Source organism: Asterias amurensis, chromosome 19 (genome assembly GCF_032118995.1).
Source record: "Asterias amurensis chromosome 19, ASM3211899v1".
Taxonomy (NCBI): domain Eukaryota; kingdom Metazoa; phylum Echinodermata; class Asteroidea; order Forcipulatida; family Asteriidae; genus Asterias; species Asterias amurensis.
In genome coordinates, this window is record NC_092666.1 from 13,078,657 (window position 1) to 13,099,261 (window position 20,605).

Genomic DNA, 20,605 nt, shown 5'->3' on the forward strand with positions numbered 1-20,605 from the left:
ACACCTTTAAAAACTTAAAATGCTACTTATTACATCCTCTTTAAATTGGAAAAAAGTTTATTTCGAATTCAACTTCCAGAGATGACTTGTAAGAAATTGATAAGCTATTTCTAACATTGCGTATGTGAACTCTATAAGAGACACAACTGATCAACGGGTTCAAACAAACTGACCCGCTATTCAAGTGACTGTGCCATGGGTCTTCGGCCAGCTTACACCCGGCGTGTCTCGCTCACGGGTACGTACCATCTTGTGTCCACATAACTTCAAGGTTTAACATCAATCCTTTGTCCATATACTGTGAAGCCATGCTCCTAAATATCTAACGGACTTTGCTCTTGATCGCGTGGCGCTTATTTTGATTTCAGTGACGTCATCCCATGTAGCATGACGGGAGCATTCGTAGTAACTCGAGTACTGGTCACGTGTCGTAGTGAACGAATCACAAACAAATGTTTGTTTCTCTTATGTTCTGCTCGTTGCGGCTCCTCTGATTGTACATTGATTATTGGTGGATTGTGGGCTAAACAGTTAAAATCAAGGTAGTGTACGAGGCTGAACAGGGAGGTTATTATCAGCTTCCGCAGTCCCATCAACATAAGGGTGAGAACCGTAGTCAGCGAACAGTCGTCAGCGAACAGTCGTCAGCAAACAGTAGTCAGTAAACAGTGGAGTTGGCCAGCGTAGTCTGCAAATCTGAACCGTTGAGTATTGGGATTTTACGGGGCTTCATTCTTAGTGATCCCATGGGTGTCGTGTGAAGGAAAGTAACTACAAGAGTAAAGGCATACACATCTGTATTTCTACATTTTGGTAAGAACATTTTTACTTCATTCTTCTATAATAGGGATCCACAGATCGACAAGTTCAGTTGTCAAGTACAGGTTCTAGAAACAACACTCTTACAAGAGATTTACACATGGCGCTACCGCAAATCTCACAAAATGTTTGTCATTAAGCAGATACGTCAGCAGCCGATTTCACGACACGCTAAAGATTAATCTTATCTCAAGTTAGAACGAGTAACTCGTCCAAACTTAGGTAGGGTTCAATGCGTCCTAACGTCTATGGATACGAAATTTAACTCGTCCTAAGTTTTAAGATTAATCCTAAGTTTGGAAGAGTTTGGTAAATTCGACGGTAGTTCTACTGCACTAACCGTAAGGGTTGGTTCTTTATGCTTGGTGGTGGTTTGCGTATAATAGGAAAACAGCTTTGCAATATTTATTTTGCGTGTTTGTCTTAAAGTTTGTTTTTCAAACGTCAAGATTACTCTAAAGCTAATTAAGCTTTATAGGTCAAATCAGCCATCATATTCCTTCTTGAATCAACTGCTTGTAAACTGGTTCCTTTATAAACATTGTCCATCGTGGCAAGTCGGCTTTCGTCCGATCATATTTAGGAGCATTCGGAACGCAATAGGGAATTGCTGTTAAAGGGGTGGTTACTTTAACCTATTTTTTTAAGCAAAATATTGCGTCGTTGCATATAGGCCTACGATAATTAATTTGAAGCTATACAAACAAACACAAATAATAAGCATAGTTCTGATTCAATCGAAAATTAGATTTAAAGGTCCCACTTGGAGAACAAAATCAGCCGTATTAGCCAAGGGAGTGTGTTATTTCATGTAGAGTTAACTCGTTCCGGAAAGTCCACAAACTTAATTTAATAGCGGGAAGACACGACACGTTCGGCCGTGCCATGTGGCGCATCGTCCCCATCGCGATGTAGACCTCGAGGCCCAACAGCTTTGGAAAATGTTGTTTTAAAAAAGCAGCTCTGATTTATTGAAGCGGAGCAAACATTAGGGTTGGAAAAACATCTGCGACGAAAATGTTTGGGTCAATATCTGAGTTAAGAATAATATTGTTTAAAGCCATTGGACACTTTCGGTAAACAGAATTGTCCAAGTCCTACACTTCGTGTATCACAACTTATATATAAAATAACAAACCAGTGAAAATTTAGGCTCAATCGGTCATCGGTTTCGGGAGAAAATAACGGAAAACCCCACCCTTGTTTCTGCACGCTTCGCCGTGTCATGACATGTGTTTAAAATAAATCCGTAATTCTCGCTGACGAGAATCGATATCGTTTTAACGTTTTCTCGAAAAGTAAAGCATTTCATGGAATAATATTTCAAGAGAAGTCTTTCACCATTACCTTCTGTAAACCCGGTAAGTTATTGGTAAATCTGTGAGTTTTTTTTTTTTTTTTTTTTTTTTTTCTGTACCGAAAGTGTCCAATGGCTTTAAAAGCCAGTAACCTCATTTTATTTCAACAGACCCTGTCTCTCTCTACATTCGATTGAAATCAAAGCACATTTCGTTTTGGGATGCTATGTTCCTCAGGTAGAAGGCTGAAGTTCCGTTTGTAAACTGTGTATACATATGTATTTGGTATATGTGTATTGTAAATAGTTTTAGTTTCAAGTAATACACAGTCCTTGTTAGGTCCGAGTGAGATAGCCAGGGTTAATTTGGAACGCCATGACAACAGAACAGCGTTACAAGGTGTGCTCAGTATGGACATCAGCTACAATCTTTGTTTTATACTATGTATTGGTTATTGTTTCATCATACATCACTAATGCCCTATAATACAACGTTAACCCTGTTTGGTATTTTCACAAATTCTCAATGAATGCTTAACGTACTCTTCACACGACAGCAATTAACAGTTGTCCCTTGCTTAATTTAGGGATGGTTTTAAAATGTAGCAATTGTTTGACAAGATTTTACAAGAGACCTTGGATAGCACGCAAATTGTTCTCCTTTCACACACGAGTTACATTTTTCACACGTGGTACAAACATGTGTAACCATGTCGAAACTTTACAAGGGACCCTTGCTAAATTGCTGTCGTGTGAAAGGGACTTAAGACACTTTTTTCTGTGATACAAGAAATTCACTTCGTGTTTATTGCAAATCACATCATGTATGAAACATGGCCGTTAGAGCATATCAAAAATAATTGTTCGCTCTAAATCGTGTGTGTTCGCCTGAGTTTACAATTACCCAGTTACAAGCATAATCCTGTCTTTGTGTGTGTACAATCATGGTACAACATAACATGATGGCGAGGATGGCTTTTTTCCCCCAATGGAATAAAGATCAATTACAAGAGTCCGAGGAATCCCTGATTAACCGGCTCCATTGTGGAAGTCCATGCCGTGATAATAGCAACATCTCCCCGTGGTGTAAGTCCAATTACCGCTGGATGATCCTGTTGTACGGACTCTTTTCAGGACCCATTTCCATAGAGCTGAGCACATGCTTACCACAATAAGGTTACCAGCCAAAATACCATGTCACATGTACAATTTATGACTGGTATCCTGCTCATTTCTGCTAAGCATGAAATTGTTTAGCAATTTGTCCTTATTATGGAATTGGGTGCAGGTGATCATAGGCATACTCGCATGATTGGTCTGGGGTAATTGTCTTGTGGTATGTGACGGCAAGAAATCCAATAAACTGAGCTCCAATAGGTGTTGAGCACTGGGGTAGGGTTCAACATTGAATTAAACGTCCAATTGTGGGTAGTTCCAAGAGAAATATCGATAAAACGGCAAGAGATAAAATAAAAGAGAGAAAGCAGATCATGACATAATAAATAGGAAACAACAATCAGTTTTTTGTATCTCGTTGTTTGTGTGTTTGTGTGTTTGTTTGTTTGTTTGATTGTGTGTTTGTTTGTTTGTTTGTTTGTTTGTTTGTTTGTTTGTTTGTTTGTTTGTTTGTTTGTTTGTTTGTTTGTTTGTTTGTTTGTTTGTTTGTTTGTTTGTTTGTTTGTTTGTTTGTTTGTTTGTTTGTTTGTTTGTTTGTTTGTTTGTTTGTTTGTTTGTTTGTTTGTTTGTTTGTTTGTTTGTTTGTTTGTTTGTTTGTTTGTTTGTTTGTTTGTTTGTTTGTTTGTTTGTTTGTTTGTTTGTTTGTTTGTTTGTTTGTTTGTTTGTTTGTTTGTTTGTTTGTTTGTTTGTTTGTTTGTTTGTTTGTTTGTTTGTTTGTTTGTTTGTTTGTTTGTTTGTTTGTTTGTTTGTTTGTTTGTTTGTTTGTTTGTTTGTTTGTTTGTTTGTTTGTTTGTTTGTTTGTTTGTTTGTTTGTTTGTTTGTTTGTTTGTTTGTTTGTTTGTTTGTTTGTTTGTTTGTTTGTTTGTTTGTTTGTTTGTTTGTTTGTTTGTTTGTTTGTTTTTTTGTTTGTGTGTTAGGGTGTTTTTCTGTTAATGTTTAGTAATATTCTTGTAATTAGCCGAATCGTGTTTGTGTGCCTGTTGGTTTGTGTGGCCTACCCTCCGAGGATATTTTTCAATAGGGACAATAGGTCCTCACTAGTCGGTTCTTTGTTTTCATGGGTCCTCACTAGTCGTTTGTGTACAATTTTACAGAGATTGCTTCAATACAGGAACAACATAAAGTACAATCTAGGTGTCCTCTAAATGGTCAAACACGATTGTGTGTGTGTCTGTCTGTGTGTATGTAATTTTTTGTGACCAAGCAGCTCTTTGAAACTGGGCCACTCCATTGCAGTCTCTAAGCCAACAGAAAAGTATGTGAGTTTGACAGTTACACTTAACCATGGTACCGCTATCACAACAACATTCTACTACAGGAACCTCAGAGTGTCTTACAATTGATAGATTATATTAGTATCATGATTGATACTTTGTCCATCAGCGATTCGATAACCCAATACAGAGGTCAGGGTCAAAGGTCATGACCTACTTCTACTGATTGATTGGTTGGTTGTATTGATTGGTTATTTATATCGTGATAAGATACAGAATTTGAATTATTTGGGGCTTCATGACGAACATGTCAGACGTTGTAACCGTTACATTTCTACCTGTCGGCGAGACTGATTGGGGCAAATAAACTCAACCGAAAACTGCTGATATGGCCCACTTGTGCTTGTCTGTAAACAATTAGGGTGGTATCTACTCTTTTGGGGGACAAAACCAACTTGAAATTGTCAATCATTTTTACCAGGTATCTCGTCACTTCAGCGATTTTACACAGTTTGAACTACTCTTATACGAAAAGGAAAAAGAAAAAAAGAAGAAGAAAAAACAGATAGAAAAGATATATAGCACAGTCAATCATAGACCAATTGTCACGCTACCGTCATCTTGGTCATGTTTCTTGTATCGAATAACAATGATGAATGCTAATAATCATTTTGTAAATAGCAACCAGACTAGTTTGTTCTTCCAGCCTCGGTTTGGTTACATTGTTATCAATGGGGGAAATGAAGATGGCTGCACCAGAAAGTATCAAAACACCATGTCATGTAGGCCTACAATTTATCATGCTTGTATTTCACCTTTTCATCTTTTATTTATAAATAAATGTAAATGTAGGCCTATTTTTGTTGGAGTTATCGAGTGGCGTTCGAAACTGGGACACGCAACCCTTATCTCCCACAACCAACCCTTGGCGTAACATACTTAAAAAACCATCAATAAGATAGCGTCAAACCTAATTCAAATAGACAATGTTTTCACGGGGTGGTGCATTGAGCCCAAAGAAAACATCGTACAAGGTTGTTCATAGGTTGTTCCACAAGAGTCCTAGGCCCTCATTGACAACCCATGAAAAGGCTGCGATGTATTACGCTTGGCTAGGCCTCACTCATGCACGAACAATTCCCATATAATTGTGAGATGGGTGTAAGCGATATTATAATAAAGTACTTGTTACTTTTTTAGTTATATGCACGAACACCATTCCATGGGGATAAACTTTGCCGGTTTGAACTGTTGCTTTGAAAGGTAAGGCTTATTTTTTTTGCTATTTGTAAGGAAATTCGCCGTAAAATTAGTCATAAATTTATTATGTTTATCGTGTATTTATGAGAGGAAACTTGTGCCGATTTATGACCAATATTATATGAACCAGCATGTCATGCAATGCATGTATGTTTTGGCATTTACAGTTGTGTCCTACACTTAGATACGTAGGCCATTGTACATTTAGATTTTAGACATACACTTATTACAAAAAATATTGACCATAACAACTGCCTTGGTAGAAGCACTCACAGCTGTTGATGGATATTACTTTGAGAAACGATTCCCTTCAAATGAATATGGATTACAGAGAAAGTGGTTAAAAATATATCAAACTCGGACAAAATTCTATCAGAATTGTTTCTCATAATTTGTATTCCAGTTATGGATTATTAATTCTGCGAAGAGACACAACCGCTCCAGTTGTTTTTTAGAATCTAAAAAGACGCTACCGCAAAAAGACGCTACCGCCTCACACATGTTATACTTATACTGTAGGCTACATTTGATTATTCTTAAAGCTACTAAACGATAATCGCCGGACCATCACTCCAAGCACAACCCAGTGGTATCAAATGGTATACTTTGTCTTTAAAGACACTGGACACTATTGGTTATTGTCAAAGACCATTCTTCTCACTTGGTGTATCTCAACATATGCATAAAATAACAAACCTGTGAAAATTTGAGCTCAATTGGTCGTCGAAGCTGCGAGATAAAAATGAAGAAAAAAAAAACACCCTTTCACGAGAAGTTGTGTGCTTTCAGATGCTTGATTTCGAGACCTCAAATTCTAAATCTGAGGTCTCGAAATCAAATTCGTGGAAAATTACTTCTTTCTCGAAAACTACGTCACTTCAGAGGGAGCCATTTCTCACAATATGTTATAATATCAACCTATCCCATAACTCGTTACAAAGTAAGGTTTTATGCTAATAATTGTTTTGAGTAATTTTCAATAGTGTCCACTGCCTTTAAATTAAATGTTTTGCAGTTACAAAGTTGAAATGATTGTCCCCATAAAAAAAACTTTAAGGAAGTGAATGCCCAGAAGGAATTGTCATCAGTAACACTCATGGTGGAATAATTTAATAATATTTTTTGGAAGTGTAGTTCATAAGGTCAGTTAGAGGAGGTAACCAATGGTTGAAAAACGCAGGAACTGTCAAAAAACATAATACATCACAGATTGATAATATAACCAGGGCTTGTGTTTTCCTCCTTATTTTTCCATTTTTTTTTAACTCAAATCAAAATAAATACAATATGAACATGTAGGTAGTAAACAAAACAATACATAAATACGGGAAAACTTGGAAAGCAAATAAACCAAAAGGGCGTCCGAGGTGGTAACAATATCCAGACTCACAATATTATTAGCATTTTTTGTATTCGAAAAACGAGTTAATGAATTTTCAAAACAACTTCGGTGACAAACAATAGTTATTTTGTTCACGCGAAAGTTATAGTAAAATTGGTTCTGAGACGAACCATTGTGAGTCACACACATAGGTATATGGGTAAACAACCAAAGTTAGCATACCTTATCCCCGATGCAAATTTAACATCTCTTACAATGTGGTCTTATTACCAACATTTCTCCGAAAAGAGTTTTATAGTGGTTGTACCCACAAGTTTACTGTAATAATTTTCTTATTTTGTCCACACCACGCAAAACTTCAAACATCACCCACTTCGATTGTGTTTAGTGGGTTTAAGGAATGTACCCTCTTATAGCATCAGCGAATTATATTCAATTCTATGTGGAGCCAGTCTAATTCGAATCTGTTCCATGTATTAAAGTTTGCATTAATTCTTTTGACAGCACTTTGTGCACACAAACACCAACTTCACTGTGACCATTATGCTTTGGTTCATATTGTAAAGTGATATGTAACCACCACACTTTGCAATATACGTTATACAGCATAAGAGATCCGTGGTCCTTTCTCAATGGTACAGTTAGTAGTCGACCGTTACACGATATTGGGGAAAACGCGGAAAAAGGACAGGATACTGTATTTTGCACTCTGGTGAGATAGACCTGAGAAAGACCTGTTTCAGTGAGTAATAATTTGTTAAGTGTTTATAATGTTATTGAACTAGTATCGTATGTTTTAATACTTTCTCGAAAGATCTCTTATCTGTCTTTTTTCTCTCGATAAACCGGTTTTCTATATTATACATATAAATTACATTAAAGTGGTTTATAGATGGATTGTCAAGAGGTTTTTAAAGATGTCAGTCAATGCTCATCCGATGTAACCTTTAAATGTCCTCACATTGAAGGTAATTCTGCATTTGGTCCCAAACTTAATGGGCAGTAAAGCTTACTATTACAGAGCATTTTGAGAAACAATTCCCTTCAAAGAAAAGCGATTTAAAGGCAGTGGACACTATTGGTAATTACTCAAAATAATTGTTAGCATTAAACCTTTCTTGATTACTAGTAATGGGGAGAGGTTTATAGTATAAAACATTGTGAGAAACGGCTCCCTCTGAAGTAACGTAGTTTTCGAGAAAGAAGTAATTTTCCACGAATTTGATTTCGAGACCTCACATTTAGATTAATGAGGTCTCGAAATCAAGCATCTGAAAGCACACAACTTCGTGTGACAAGGGTGTTTTTCTTTCATTGTTAACTTGCAACTTCGATGACCAGTTGAGTTTAAACTTTCACAGATTTGTTATGTTATGTATATGTTGAGATACACCAAGTGAAAAGACTGGTCTTGGACAATTACCAATAGTGTCAATGCAGTGTCTTTATGTCCTCCCCTTAAGGCAATTCTGCATTTTTGTCCCAAACATAGTGGCCAGTAAAGCCTACTGTTACAGAACATTTTGAGAAACAATTCCCTTCAAAGAAAAGTGGTTTAAGAGAGAGGGAATCAAAAATACTTCATTCCAAGAAAATCGTCTGCATGAAACGGTCCTCAGATGTTGTATTCCAATTACGGATTATTCCTCCAGCGTGGACATAACCGTTCAAAATGTTCGGCGATATTAACGCATCCCCCTTTCGAAATGAAACGTTTACACGTTTGGTGTTTTGTATATCTACAAGCAATCAAACGGTGGCAAACACCAAAGGTATCCTTAATAAGTCTGTAATCAAATTCACTACGAGCAGAACAAAACGCGAGAGAAGACTTATTTCAGAAGTGCTTCCATTATTGGTTTATCCAAACCCTTCCCGATGTTTTTCATCTCAAATTCACCAGGGGTGGTCAAGAAATAAAAAGTCCTTTATTTTTTGGCACGTTTCCTGTTTCTTTCCTTTTCACATTTACAACAATAGAACGCTGCCCCCAAAGGCATACTAGGTGTTCCGGTTACGGTCCATTCACTTATTGTCCCTTGACGCGTGTTGACTGTCTCTCTATAGTAACAACTAAATATCATTGGCGTCAATGACCGTTCAATGACCTTAATGACAGGGTTGGACGCGTTTACAATTAGAGAGAAAACAATCTATTGCAGTTTACTCGATTCGGAGGTGATTTCCAAGTACTGTGACTACTATTTGGTAACTTCATTTAAAAGCACTGGACACTTTTGGTATAATTACTCAAAATAACAATGTTAGCATAACAACTTGGTAACGAGCAATGGGGAGAGCTGTTAGAATAAAATATTGTGAGAAACAGCTCCATCTATTCTGAAGTAATGTTGAACAAGGGTACTTCTCACTCAAATAATATTAAAAGACAAATCAGACCGGAAACCTTTTATCAGGCATTTGAAAGCACACAAATTTGTACAACAAGTGTGGGTTTTTTCCCTTCATTTTTCTCCTGTAACTTCGATGTGACCATTTGGGTCCGAAGTTTCACACATTTATTATTTGATGAACATGTTGGCGTACACCAAGTGAGAATACACGGTCTTGAACAATTACCAATGGTGTTCAGTGGTAGATTTTGCAAAGAGTTAAGACTAGTTTACTCGACCTAACTTAGGACGAGCCTTAAGTTGTTTTTACAAACTCCTTATAAAGGCAGTGGACACTATTTGTAATTACTCAAAAGAATTATTAGCATAAAACCTTACTTGGTAACGAGTAATGGGGAGAGGTTGATAGTATAAACAATGTGAGAAACGGCTCCCTCTGAAGTAACGTAGTTTTCGAGAAAGAAGTAATTTTCCACGAATTTGATTTCGAGACCTCAGATTTAGAACTTGCGGTCTCGAAATCAACCATCTAAAAGCACAACTTGGTGTGACAAGGGTGTTTTTTTTTCTTTCATTATTATCTCGCAACTTCGCCGACCAATTGAGCTCAAATTTTCACAGGTTTGTTATTTTATGCATATGTTGAGACACACCAAGTGAGAAGACTGGTCTTGGACAATTATAGTGTCCAGTGTCTTTAAGAGAGTCCATTTGTACTTCTGCTTGGAAAAAGCAATTATGATAAAGTGCCATACCCATGACACAAGTGAAGTGCCGCGACTGACCCAACCAGGATTCGAACCCACATTCTGTATTAATTACAGAACTTGAGTCCAACTCCCTAGACCCCCAAAATAACAACTGTGTGATCTTATTAGTTCTGGAAAACCGTGCTGCTGTTTTATTCCTAATTGGACATTTTAGGTTTCTTAACCTTGCGTTGTTTCTAACTTGAGCTCATTTCCAAGTATAATGAAACCCAACCCAACCATAGAGACAATGCGAGAACAAGTAACGAATTTATCAAGGATTTCTTCAAAGTGTTTTGAAGATAATTTTGTTGACATCTTGCAGAACATATCAATGATGTGGGCGTTTAGAAACCAACAAATTTAAACCCCAAAATAGGAAAAACCAAAGCAAACAAATCCAATTGAAAACCTATATTTTTTTCTTGACACGCAATGCCATCTGAACTAAACTTGTACACAAAGTATTAATGCTTTGGTATTAAACGGTCAACGCTTGGGTAAAGCAATGTGAAGTTGGGGTTACTTGGCATGTCTTGGGGAGCTGGTCACGAGTGGTCCTCTGGCGCCCTCTGTTGGTCTATTTTAAACCACCGATTTACAGTCTTCAATCAAGTTGATACTTAATCCGTTTGGAAAGATGTTACGATGCTGTTTTGTTCAGACGATACACTGGTAACTAAGACTTTTCAAAACTTGTGTGAGCAATGCAATTTCTTCGTTTGGAGATCAATGAATTTTTCGTATGTCTTATGTTCTTATGTCCCTATTAAAAGTTGTGTAAACCAGATTGATGGTGAACCTTTCTTGTTTCAATTGGCATAGATTACTATAACAATAACAACATTTAGCTTAGGGTGCGTTCGTTTAGCTTCCCTGGGTCGACCCCGTCGTGTGGCGTTTTTTTTCCAGGACAAAAGTGTGCAGATAGTTACCCACGTTCGTCCTGGAAAAAAAAAACCGCCACACACCGGGGTCGACCCAGGGGAGCTAAACGAACACACCCTATGTTTGACACTACTAATCCTTGCATACAACAGCCGTCAATGACATGCTGCTTTTAGCAAACACCGTTTTGCAACAAACCATGGAGGATTCAATTATGACGTGCCATTTTTGCGACGTTTTTTTTTTCTTCTAATAAGGACATTCATTTCAAATGCACGCAGTTATATTCCGCTTAGCTTCTTGACCTAGCTTCTAGGCAAAAAAAAAACAAAAACAAGTTTACCGTCCTGCCTTTTTTGAAAGGAATGGCCTAGGAGAAGCGCATCTTTCTTCTATTTCTTTTTCTCAAATTGGCCGACCAACACATTTAAAAAGACAACCAGCTGTTTTTTGTTCCAAACCTTATGTGAGATCTTTAAAATGTATCCCTTTTTTTTTTTTTTTTTTTTAAACAAAATATGAAAAAGGGAAAAGGAGGCAGCAAAAGAAGATGACTGGGACGATAAACATGTTTTTTTTCTCTCTTTTTTCGGGGGGGGGGGCATAGGTGCTACTGATAATGATTAGAAACAGTCGTCAAGTGTCACCTCAGACTCCACTTAAACACTTCAGAATGTTAATCCAATTTTTAAAAGTATCTCCCCGCCTCGAATCTTTCACAAGCTCTGCACTCCGGCCGATCGATCTTCAAAACGCCCGTACCAATTAGCTAAACACCCCCTCACACAGAGAAGTCAGTTATTTGGGTAGCAATCAATAAAGAGCCGCCTTTGTTTACTTGTCATAATCGATGCCATCTATTGCAACAATTTACACGCTCAAATGCAGAGAGTTATTAACGGGATAAACGTTTTGCAATAAGCCAACTGCTTATTTATTTATTTATCTATTCTACATTCCCTTTTAAAATTAAAGCTTTACTCGTATTGATTATGCTGCAGGTACTGTATGTGTTTAAACAAAAGACCGGTACAAATGCCCCAACGCTGCGGCTTCATTGCCGTTTAACGCATCCACTGCACCCGTTCAAAGAGAACTGCTGCGTCCCCGCCTTTCGGACACGTCCCCTTTCGGCAACACAGGGCCAGGTTCTATGTGACGGCCGAATCTCATGAATACCAGATTGCATGTTGGTTGTGGTGCTAGTTAAGGATACCCGCTACTCTTGATTGACCCAGAGCAAACACTCCATTTAAGACGGTAAGCTGGAAGAGCAAACGAAACTGGAGAGGTGGTTTACAAAAGGAATTCGTACCCAAGCCGAACTGTTATGACATTCAAACTGAGTGAGGAGCACTATAAAGACATCGTTTTACTAGGAGAACAGCAAAAAGACTACGCCACATCACAACTCAGGAGATTTACCGCGCGGTGTACTTAATTTTGGCCCGGACAAAGACCACTTTACACGGCGGGGATAAGCTCTCTGGTCACCGTGAGAAGTGTTTCCTGGATTAGGTATGTCGTGTAATGATATTTCTTCTTGATACAAATTAATTGAACAGCATAATTTTACACCATTGGGCGATTTTTATATCAATGTAAAGATCAAGCACATAAACGTCACATTTCAAATCAAAAGTATTTGGACGTTGAGAGATCAGTTACCGCCGCCTAGCCGCAACAGAGCAATAGTAATTAAAAGGCAATGATGGACACGTTTGGTAATTATCAAAGACCTGTATTCTCACTATAGGTGTATCCCAACATGCAGAAAATAACACATCTGTGAAAATTTGGACGCACGAAGTTGCAAGAGAATAAAGAAAGAAAAGCACCCTTGTTGCACAAAGTTGTGTGCTTTCTTCTATAAAGGCTTCAGCTAAAGATTTTTTTAAAATATTATTTGAGTGAAAAAAACAACGTTACTTCTGTGGGAGCCGTTTCTTACAATGTTGTATGCTATTAACATCTCTCCGTTGCTCGTTACTAAGTATGTTTTTGTGCTAATAATTATTTTGAGTAACCAATATCCAGTGTCTTTTATTGCTCGATGCTTTAAACAACACACTGTAAAACGACAACATTCGTAGAGCATGCAGGTCTACTCTTATCAACTGAAAATACAATCTGATTTTTTTTTAATGCAACTCAGAGGGAATGGGTTTGTTGAGATACGAAGTGCAGATGATGGGAACTGTGTTTCACTGATTGGAAAGGACTTAATAATTACAGGACCTGACATGGTTCTCCATTTATCATTGGGATGAGGCCGTGAGGTTGCATCAATGTTGACAATTTATAACTCCGCCCCATAGGCGAGACCTGAAGTATATGTTGTCGTCGAGCGAGGTCATGCAGTCTACTTCAGTTAAATCAATTTGTCGTGAGAAGGAGGTTGATATGTGCACCTGATCCAATATTTACAACCCATGCATCAAAATAAAATATTTCAAAAACTAAAAAATTGAGTTTTTCAGCAAAATCACAAACCACCTCAAATAGTATTATATTTTGGTTTTACCCACAATATAAAAATAAAACGATGCAGAAATCCCGAATTAGTACGAAGGTATGAAGTGTCTCGTGAGAAGGTACGAAGTGACTCTTGAGAAGGTGCGAAGTGTCTTGTAAGAAGGTACGAAGAGTCCAAGGTACGAAGTGTCCAAAGTCACTTCGTCCAGGGTACGAAGTGGCAAAGGTGCGAAGTGTCCTGACACCACAATACACCGATGTGTGTTATAGCACTGTATACTTCTATAGTACTTTCCCGTGCCCTGTGAAAAATAAAATCACAGGCATTGCTCCGGTAACCCTTTTTCACAGAGCTCGGAGAAGAACAAAGTGCTAACACACATCGGTGTATTTATTTTAGTAAAACCTAAACATTCTTTATCCCCGATGAAAATTTCCACAAGCAATACTGTTTGCATAATTTTTGTTTTTGTTTTTATGTTTATGTTTTTTATGTTTTTTTTATTTTATTTTTTTTTTTTGGGGGGGGGGGTGGGGGGCGAGGAGGGGGGTGATTTTTTGCATTTGTTGCATTCTTTTACCCCTTTTCTTTACTGAATAGACTAAGAAACTGAGTGTATAAAACAAAATAATGTTTATGGCACAAATTTTAATAAAATGTCACACTGAAATAATTTAAAAAAAAAAATTTAAAAAATAAATAAAAAAAATCTTAAAGGAAAGGTATACAAAATTTAAATATGAGAAACTACACCCCCAGAAACATATTTCATATTGTGCCAAACAATTACGAATGATCTGCGTGTATGGACAATCTTAGATTTTTTGCGATGTCTCAAAATCGTGACCAAATAAATTTTTTGTCAGGTAAGTTGTATTGCATTTATCCAAACATAATTTAATCAACGGTTCAAAAAACCAAAGATAATAATTATTTTCCTTTAACCATTTTCTGATAAGGACTGGACCAACCATGTATATAATTCATTTTATAATTCAATGTTGTTTATCACACTGTTGTACCATGTTGTACGATCAACACAACTAATGTTATTGTCATCGCTGTATTCGGTACTAAGGTTTCAAATAATCCTTATCTAAGAATCGATAAAATACCTTTAAGTTTTTGAATTTCATTCTCAACTCAACCGTTATGAACTCAAAGATTCAAGAGATGAGGTCACAAGTACGGGCTGACACCCCTTCCTAGAAACTCACACCATCGTCTAGCCTTCGGGTTGGTTTAGTTTTCAAGCTAAATCATCCCGCAAACATTTGACAAATCCGACTGAGATGAAGGCCCGAAGCCTGCTCTTTTCAATATACGTTTACTTTAAATCAATCTCTAATAAGATTAACTGTACAACATGGAAGAAACTCCGTCAATGGTACAAGCCAAAACCATACAAGTGTCACAGGCATACAACTACAGTTCAGTATAGTTCAAAGAAATGAGTTTAGGCTTTTCATAAAATGGCGTCCATGGATAATTGAGTACAGACCGTGCACAATTTCGCACTCGAGTTTGTGATCCTTGGGTCTAAGAACAATGCATTGAGCTCGGACAGAAACAAATTCCCGTGCTTTACCGGGCGCACTCAACGTTCAAAACGAGAGAGACTCCCTTGATCTAAAAAAAAAAAAAAAAAAAAAAAAATTAAAGTAATTAAAGGCAGTAGACATAATTGGTAATTACCTAAAATAACTATTAGCATAAACCCTTACATTGTAAAGACTAATGGGGAGAGGTTGATAGTAAAAGACATTGTGAGAAACAGCTCCCTCTGAATTAACGTGACAGTTTTCGAGAAAGAAGTATCTCCACGAGTTTGATTTCGAGACCTCAGAAAGGTCTCGAAATCAAGCATCTGAAAGCACACAACTTGTGTGACAAGGGTGTTTTTTCTTTCATTATTATCTCGCAACTTCGACGACCGATTGAGCTTAAATTTCACAGGTTTGTTATTTTATGCAGATAATGTTGAGTTACACCAACTGTGAAGGCTAGTCTTTGACAATTACCAATAGTGTTCAATGTCTTTAAGCTGCAAGTCTTGTTTAGGAAGATTTTTAGTAAACGGTTTCAGAACACCTCGGAAAGAGTACGGCCTATTGGGGTTAATTAACCCCGGTTTTGCTGGTTCACATGACATTGTTGTGTACATGCGTGCAAGATACAGTGATTAAAATCACTGATGAGGCTTCCTTGGTTTCGTTATAGGCCTAATTGATTTTTTTTTTTTTGCACCGAATGAGGCATAACAAAGATGGCCGCACGTCAGATTTGTAAAGTTAGGACATTCTCTCTTCAACCGTTTTATTCATCCATTTTTCTGGATTATCCGGTCTTTGAATTTCTCCAGTGAGATAAAGCTTGATGAACTCATCAAAGCCGTTGAAGAATTCAAATCCTTTTGATGGGAATAAACAGTAATCCATTACAGCTTTATGCGACTTGTAAAGAGGCTAATCATTGTACATGGCTCCCTTCAAAGGAGCAAGCTTATTAACCAGTCCTTGGTTTTACATATTAAAGGGAACGCTCGCGAAGAAGTATTGTTAAACACTGAGGGATTTGGTAAAGTCTAGTTTGGGTGGCTTTGCTCATTGTCTGTGTAAGTCAAACGTCTTGTCCTGTTTCACGAGTAAAACCACGGAGTCTAGTTTATTCCTCCATGGTTGCTCCATGTACCCAGTTAGTTTGATATTGGATATTCACACATAATTTTTGTACAGCGAATATCGATGTTGCTATTTAGATTTTATTGAACATTCACATATAGGTTTGTACAGTGAATGTTTACCCTGTACATCGATATTGGACAGACATTCATATTGGACATCCCCATAGGTTTGTACGTGTAAAACATGACTGTAAAGTTAGATTGAATTGAATATTGGACATTCATTCACATTATGTTTGTACAGCGAATATCGATGTTGCTTTTTAGATGTTGGATTTATATTGGACATTCCCATAGGTTTGTACAGGGAATGTCTACCCCTGTCTACCCCTGTGCAACTCACAACATAATTTGGTTTTTACGCACTGTACACCATCTGAACTCTGTTTACAACAAGTGTGACCTTGTACATTATTTGGGTATTCTGGCAGGCAAAATACTGCACTGGTCATACGGGAAAATTTACATTTGTGTCATAACTTCCACATGAATTCAAGAGTTATGAAAGTAAAAGCTGGACAAGTTTTGAGATGTGCCCCCTTTTCATCATATCAAAAGTTGATAAGAATTAGACAGTGCAATCTCCATACAATATAAGATTTTATGTTTTCTTTCATTGAGCTGTGTACAAATCGTGCCTGCAGGAAGTTCAGACTACGGTGGCTCTTTTGTAAACTTGTGACGTCACAGGTCACATCGTGTATACTCATGAACTTTCCCGAGTTCTGTGAAAATAAACACGTAACACATGCTTGACAGTATTTTAACAGTGTCACACGAATTATTAGCCTGGTTGTCATGACTGTTCATTCAATATGTATCCAATACCCGACAAGAGTGGGTATCACAGGCTATTCGGCATGTAGTGTGCATATCGATCATTTCGAAAAACCAAAACAGACGCAAAATCACACGCAGGAAAGCCCCTTTCACACGACAGCAGTTTAACAAGGATCCCTTGCTAAATTATCGCATTGTTTTAAAAGTTTACAAAATGTACCTCGTGTTATAATAAAATACATAAATTTGTGTAGTGTCCAAGGTCTCATTGTGAAATCTTGTCTAACCTATTGCTACATTTAAAACGATACGCCACACAAGATCGAATATATAGCTTCGCTTCCAGTCTTCAATATTTACACGAGTAGAAAAAACAAACATTCATTGTTCGCGTAATACACGGTCCCGGCTTCTTGCTTGATAAATGGGGTAAGGACCACACTAGGCGAGGTGTGAGATTTTAAATGTTGACAAAACTGGCAACAAGAGGTTTCTTGTTTAATCACCTCTTCAGTCCTGCTTGGAGTTGAGACAAACATGTTGAATTTCCCCACTCCATGTGTTGAGTCAAAGTAAACAACGGGTGACAATCAAATACACACTTTGACAATTTGAGTGAACTCCGATAAAAAAACAACAAGAACAGCATTTCTGGAAGTTTTTCACCGTGTTTTGCACGACGATATCTTTCAACAACAAAAGGTAGTAAGAGGTGATGTAATCATTAGTTTGCAAATGTGAAATCATCTTTAGGGTCCTGTATTAAATGCACTGGACACTTTTGGTAATAACTAACAAAATAATTGCTTAGTATAAAAGTCTACTTGGTAACGAGCAATAAAGGGCTGTTATAGTAAAACACATTGTGAGAAACGGCTCTTTTTGAATAAAGAGGTAACTTTTTACTAAAAAAAGCCCTTTAGGCATTGCCTTTTTTTTTTTTTTTTTTTTTTTTTTTTAATCTGACGTGCAATGAGGGTCACTTCTTCCTTCCATTCGTCTTTTGCAAATTCGACGACCGATCGAGTCAAAACTTTCACATATATTTTGTGTATTTTATGCATATTATGTTGGGATACGTCTGGGCCCAATTTCATAGAGCTGCTTAAGAACAAAATTTTGCTTAAGCAAAAAAATCCTTGCTTCGTAAAATCAGATTACCGGCCAATACTCCACTCAATTGTTATGCTAAGTAAACAACAGCTAAATACAAGTCACAAGCAATGTATATGGCATGAAATTTGGGCCAGTAACATGTGTAAAATAAGCGAGCTATTTTCGTGCTTAAGCAAATTTTTTGCTTAAGCAGCTCTATGACAATAATCATTTGTATTACCAAACGTGTCAAATGCATCCAAGGCACACAAAGAGAATGAAATAAATAATGGCACAGGGCAGTCTCGCTAACATAGGTAGAGCGGGATTTATAACAGAGTGTCGTTGGTTCAAATCCCCGTGTTAGATAACAATTTTTGTTCAACCTAAATGTGTTCCTCTTTCCTTTAACGAAGTCTTAAAGACACTGGGAAGACACTATTGGTAGTTTTCAAAGACCAGTCTTCTCACTTGGTGTATCTCAACATATGCATAAAATAACAAGCCTGTGAAATTTGAGCTCGATTGTCGTCGAAGTTGCGAGATAACTCTGAAAGAAAAAAACACCTTTGTCAAGTTTCGAGACCTTAAAACCTAATTTTGAGGTCTCGAAATCAAATTCGTGGAAAATTACTTCTTTATCGAAAACTACGTTACTTCAAAGGGAGCCGTTCTAGTTTTATACTATCAACAGCTCCCCATTACTCGTTACCAGGTAAGGTTTTATGCTTTTAACTATTTTAAGTAATTACCAATAGTGTCCATACTGCCTTTAAAGTATTACCATCATCCTTGTTTTATCTGTCAGTTCGTCCCCGTTAGCTATACGTCCACTCATATTTCCTCACCATGCAAGCCTTCACCAGGGCCCAATTTCATAGAGCTGCTTAAGCACAAAAAGTGCTTAAGCAAAAAAATCCTTGCTTAGTAAAATCAGATTACTGGCCAAGTCTCCACTCAATTTTTATGCTAAGTAAACAACAGCTTAATACCAGTCACAAGCAATGTATATGGCATGAACTTTGGGCTAGTAACATGTGTAAAGTAAGCGAGCTATTTTCGTGCTTAAGCATTTTTTTTTTGCTAAAGCAGCCGAATGAAATTGGCCCCAGTCTATATAACCTATTTTTCCAATATTTAATCAGTATTTTCAGTTTCTAGTGTTCGGTATATAAACAGTCCCCATATTGCCACCGGATACATGGCCCAACAGATGATGCATCTTCCTCTGTTAATCACAAAGTGCCTTCTCTGATCGTATCGTCACTTTACCAATTTGCAGTCTTTTTATTTACACTGCCAATATTTTCATTATAGTGTCCTGATTGCGCTGTTGTTTTGTAAACACGATCGGGTTTCCGACACGTGTGGCAAAAGACTGTGCAATTTTCGTGCGTATTCTGGGACCTGTTAAAAGTGCGCAAGTTTGTTTCCTTCATGCGTTAAAGACACCGGACACTATTATTGTCAAAGACCAGTCTTCTCACTTGGTGTATCTCAACATAATTATGCAAAAAATTACAAACCTGTGAAAATTTGAGCTCAATTGGTCGTTGAAGTTGCTAGATACATACGAAAGAAAAAATACCCTTGTCACACGAACTTCTGTGCTTTCAGACGCTTGATTTCGAGACCTCAAATTCTAAATCTGAGGTCTCGAAATCAAATTCTAAATCTGAGGTCTCGAAATCAAATTCGCGGAACGCGACGTACTATTTCTATATCAATAGAAACATGCATGAATCGTTGAAGTTTTGGATTTGCTTCTCTCTTTTTATTTTATTTGCAATCTTAAAAAACAAAATTAATATTCTTTATCCCCGATGCAAATTTAACATATATTATATATCATTGCGGTACTCGCTGCCTAAACATAGGATTCCAACTGCCTCTAGCTACCGGGCAATCTCGGTAGTCTAGTTGGTAAGACAATGCTCTAGAATTGCATAGATCGTGGAATCCCACCCGAGTAATATGCCTGTGATATTTTTTTTCACAGGACTCGGGAAAGTACTGAGTATACAGTGCTAACTCACAATCGGTGCATGGGTAAAAAACAAAAGTTTGTAAACTTGAATCCTCCTTTAAATTAGTGTTTATACCCCATTTGTTTTTGGTAATGTGATAAACTTAGTGTAATCTTGGCGAACGAGAGAGAACCCTCACACGATACAGAGAGGGAAATCAGACAAAAACCATTTACAAAAAGCCAGATTGTGCAAGTTAGTTTTTAAACTAATCTGAAAAGTTTCAACACTATAGAAATGAACTTGTTATGGTAAGTCGTTTCAGGGAGTTGGTCCAGCATGATGACGGAACATAGGCCTAGAAGCAAAATAAGACGATCGAAGAGACCGTACAGGAGTAAATTGGTTTAACCAAAGAAATATTATATAAAGGAGCGGAATCAGTATAATTGTTCGGTTGGCTATTAATTTGTCCGTTTCCTGGAAGGTCTGGTTGGGGGTTATG

General features: G+C 37.3%; 1 protein-coding gene across 3 annotated transcripts in view; it reads left to right on the top strand.

The window, feature by feature from the left end:
* The first annotated feature begins 681 nt into the window (after positions 1–681).
* LOC139951734 (probable G-protein coupled receptor 156) overlaps positions 682–20,605 on the top strand; it is a 44,066-nt gene continuing 24,142 nt past the window's right edge. Inside the window, exons 1-2 of one of the 3 annotated variants that reach the window (XM_071950787.1) lie at positions 5,689–5,769; positions 12,101–12,617. The gene's annotated coding sequence lies outside the window, so the exon portion shown is untranslated. Of the gene's footprint in view, positions 814–5,652; positions 5,770–12,100; positions 12,618–20,605 lie in introns of those variants that run through there. The other 2 variants (XM_071950788.1, XM_071950789.1) reach the window with 2 other exon arrangements.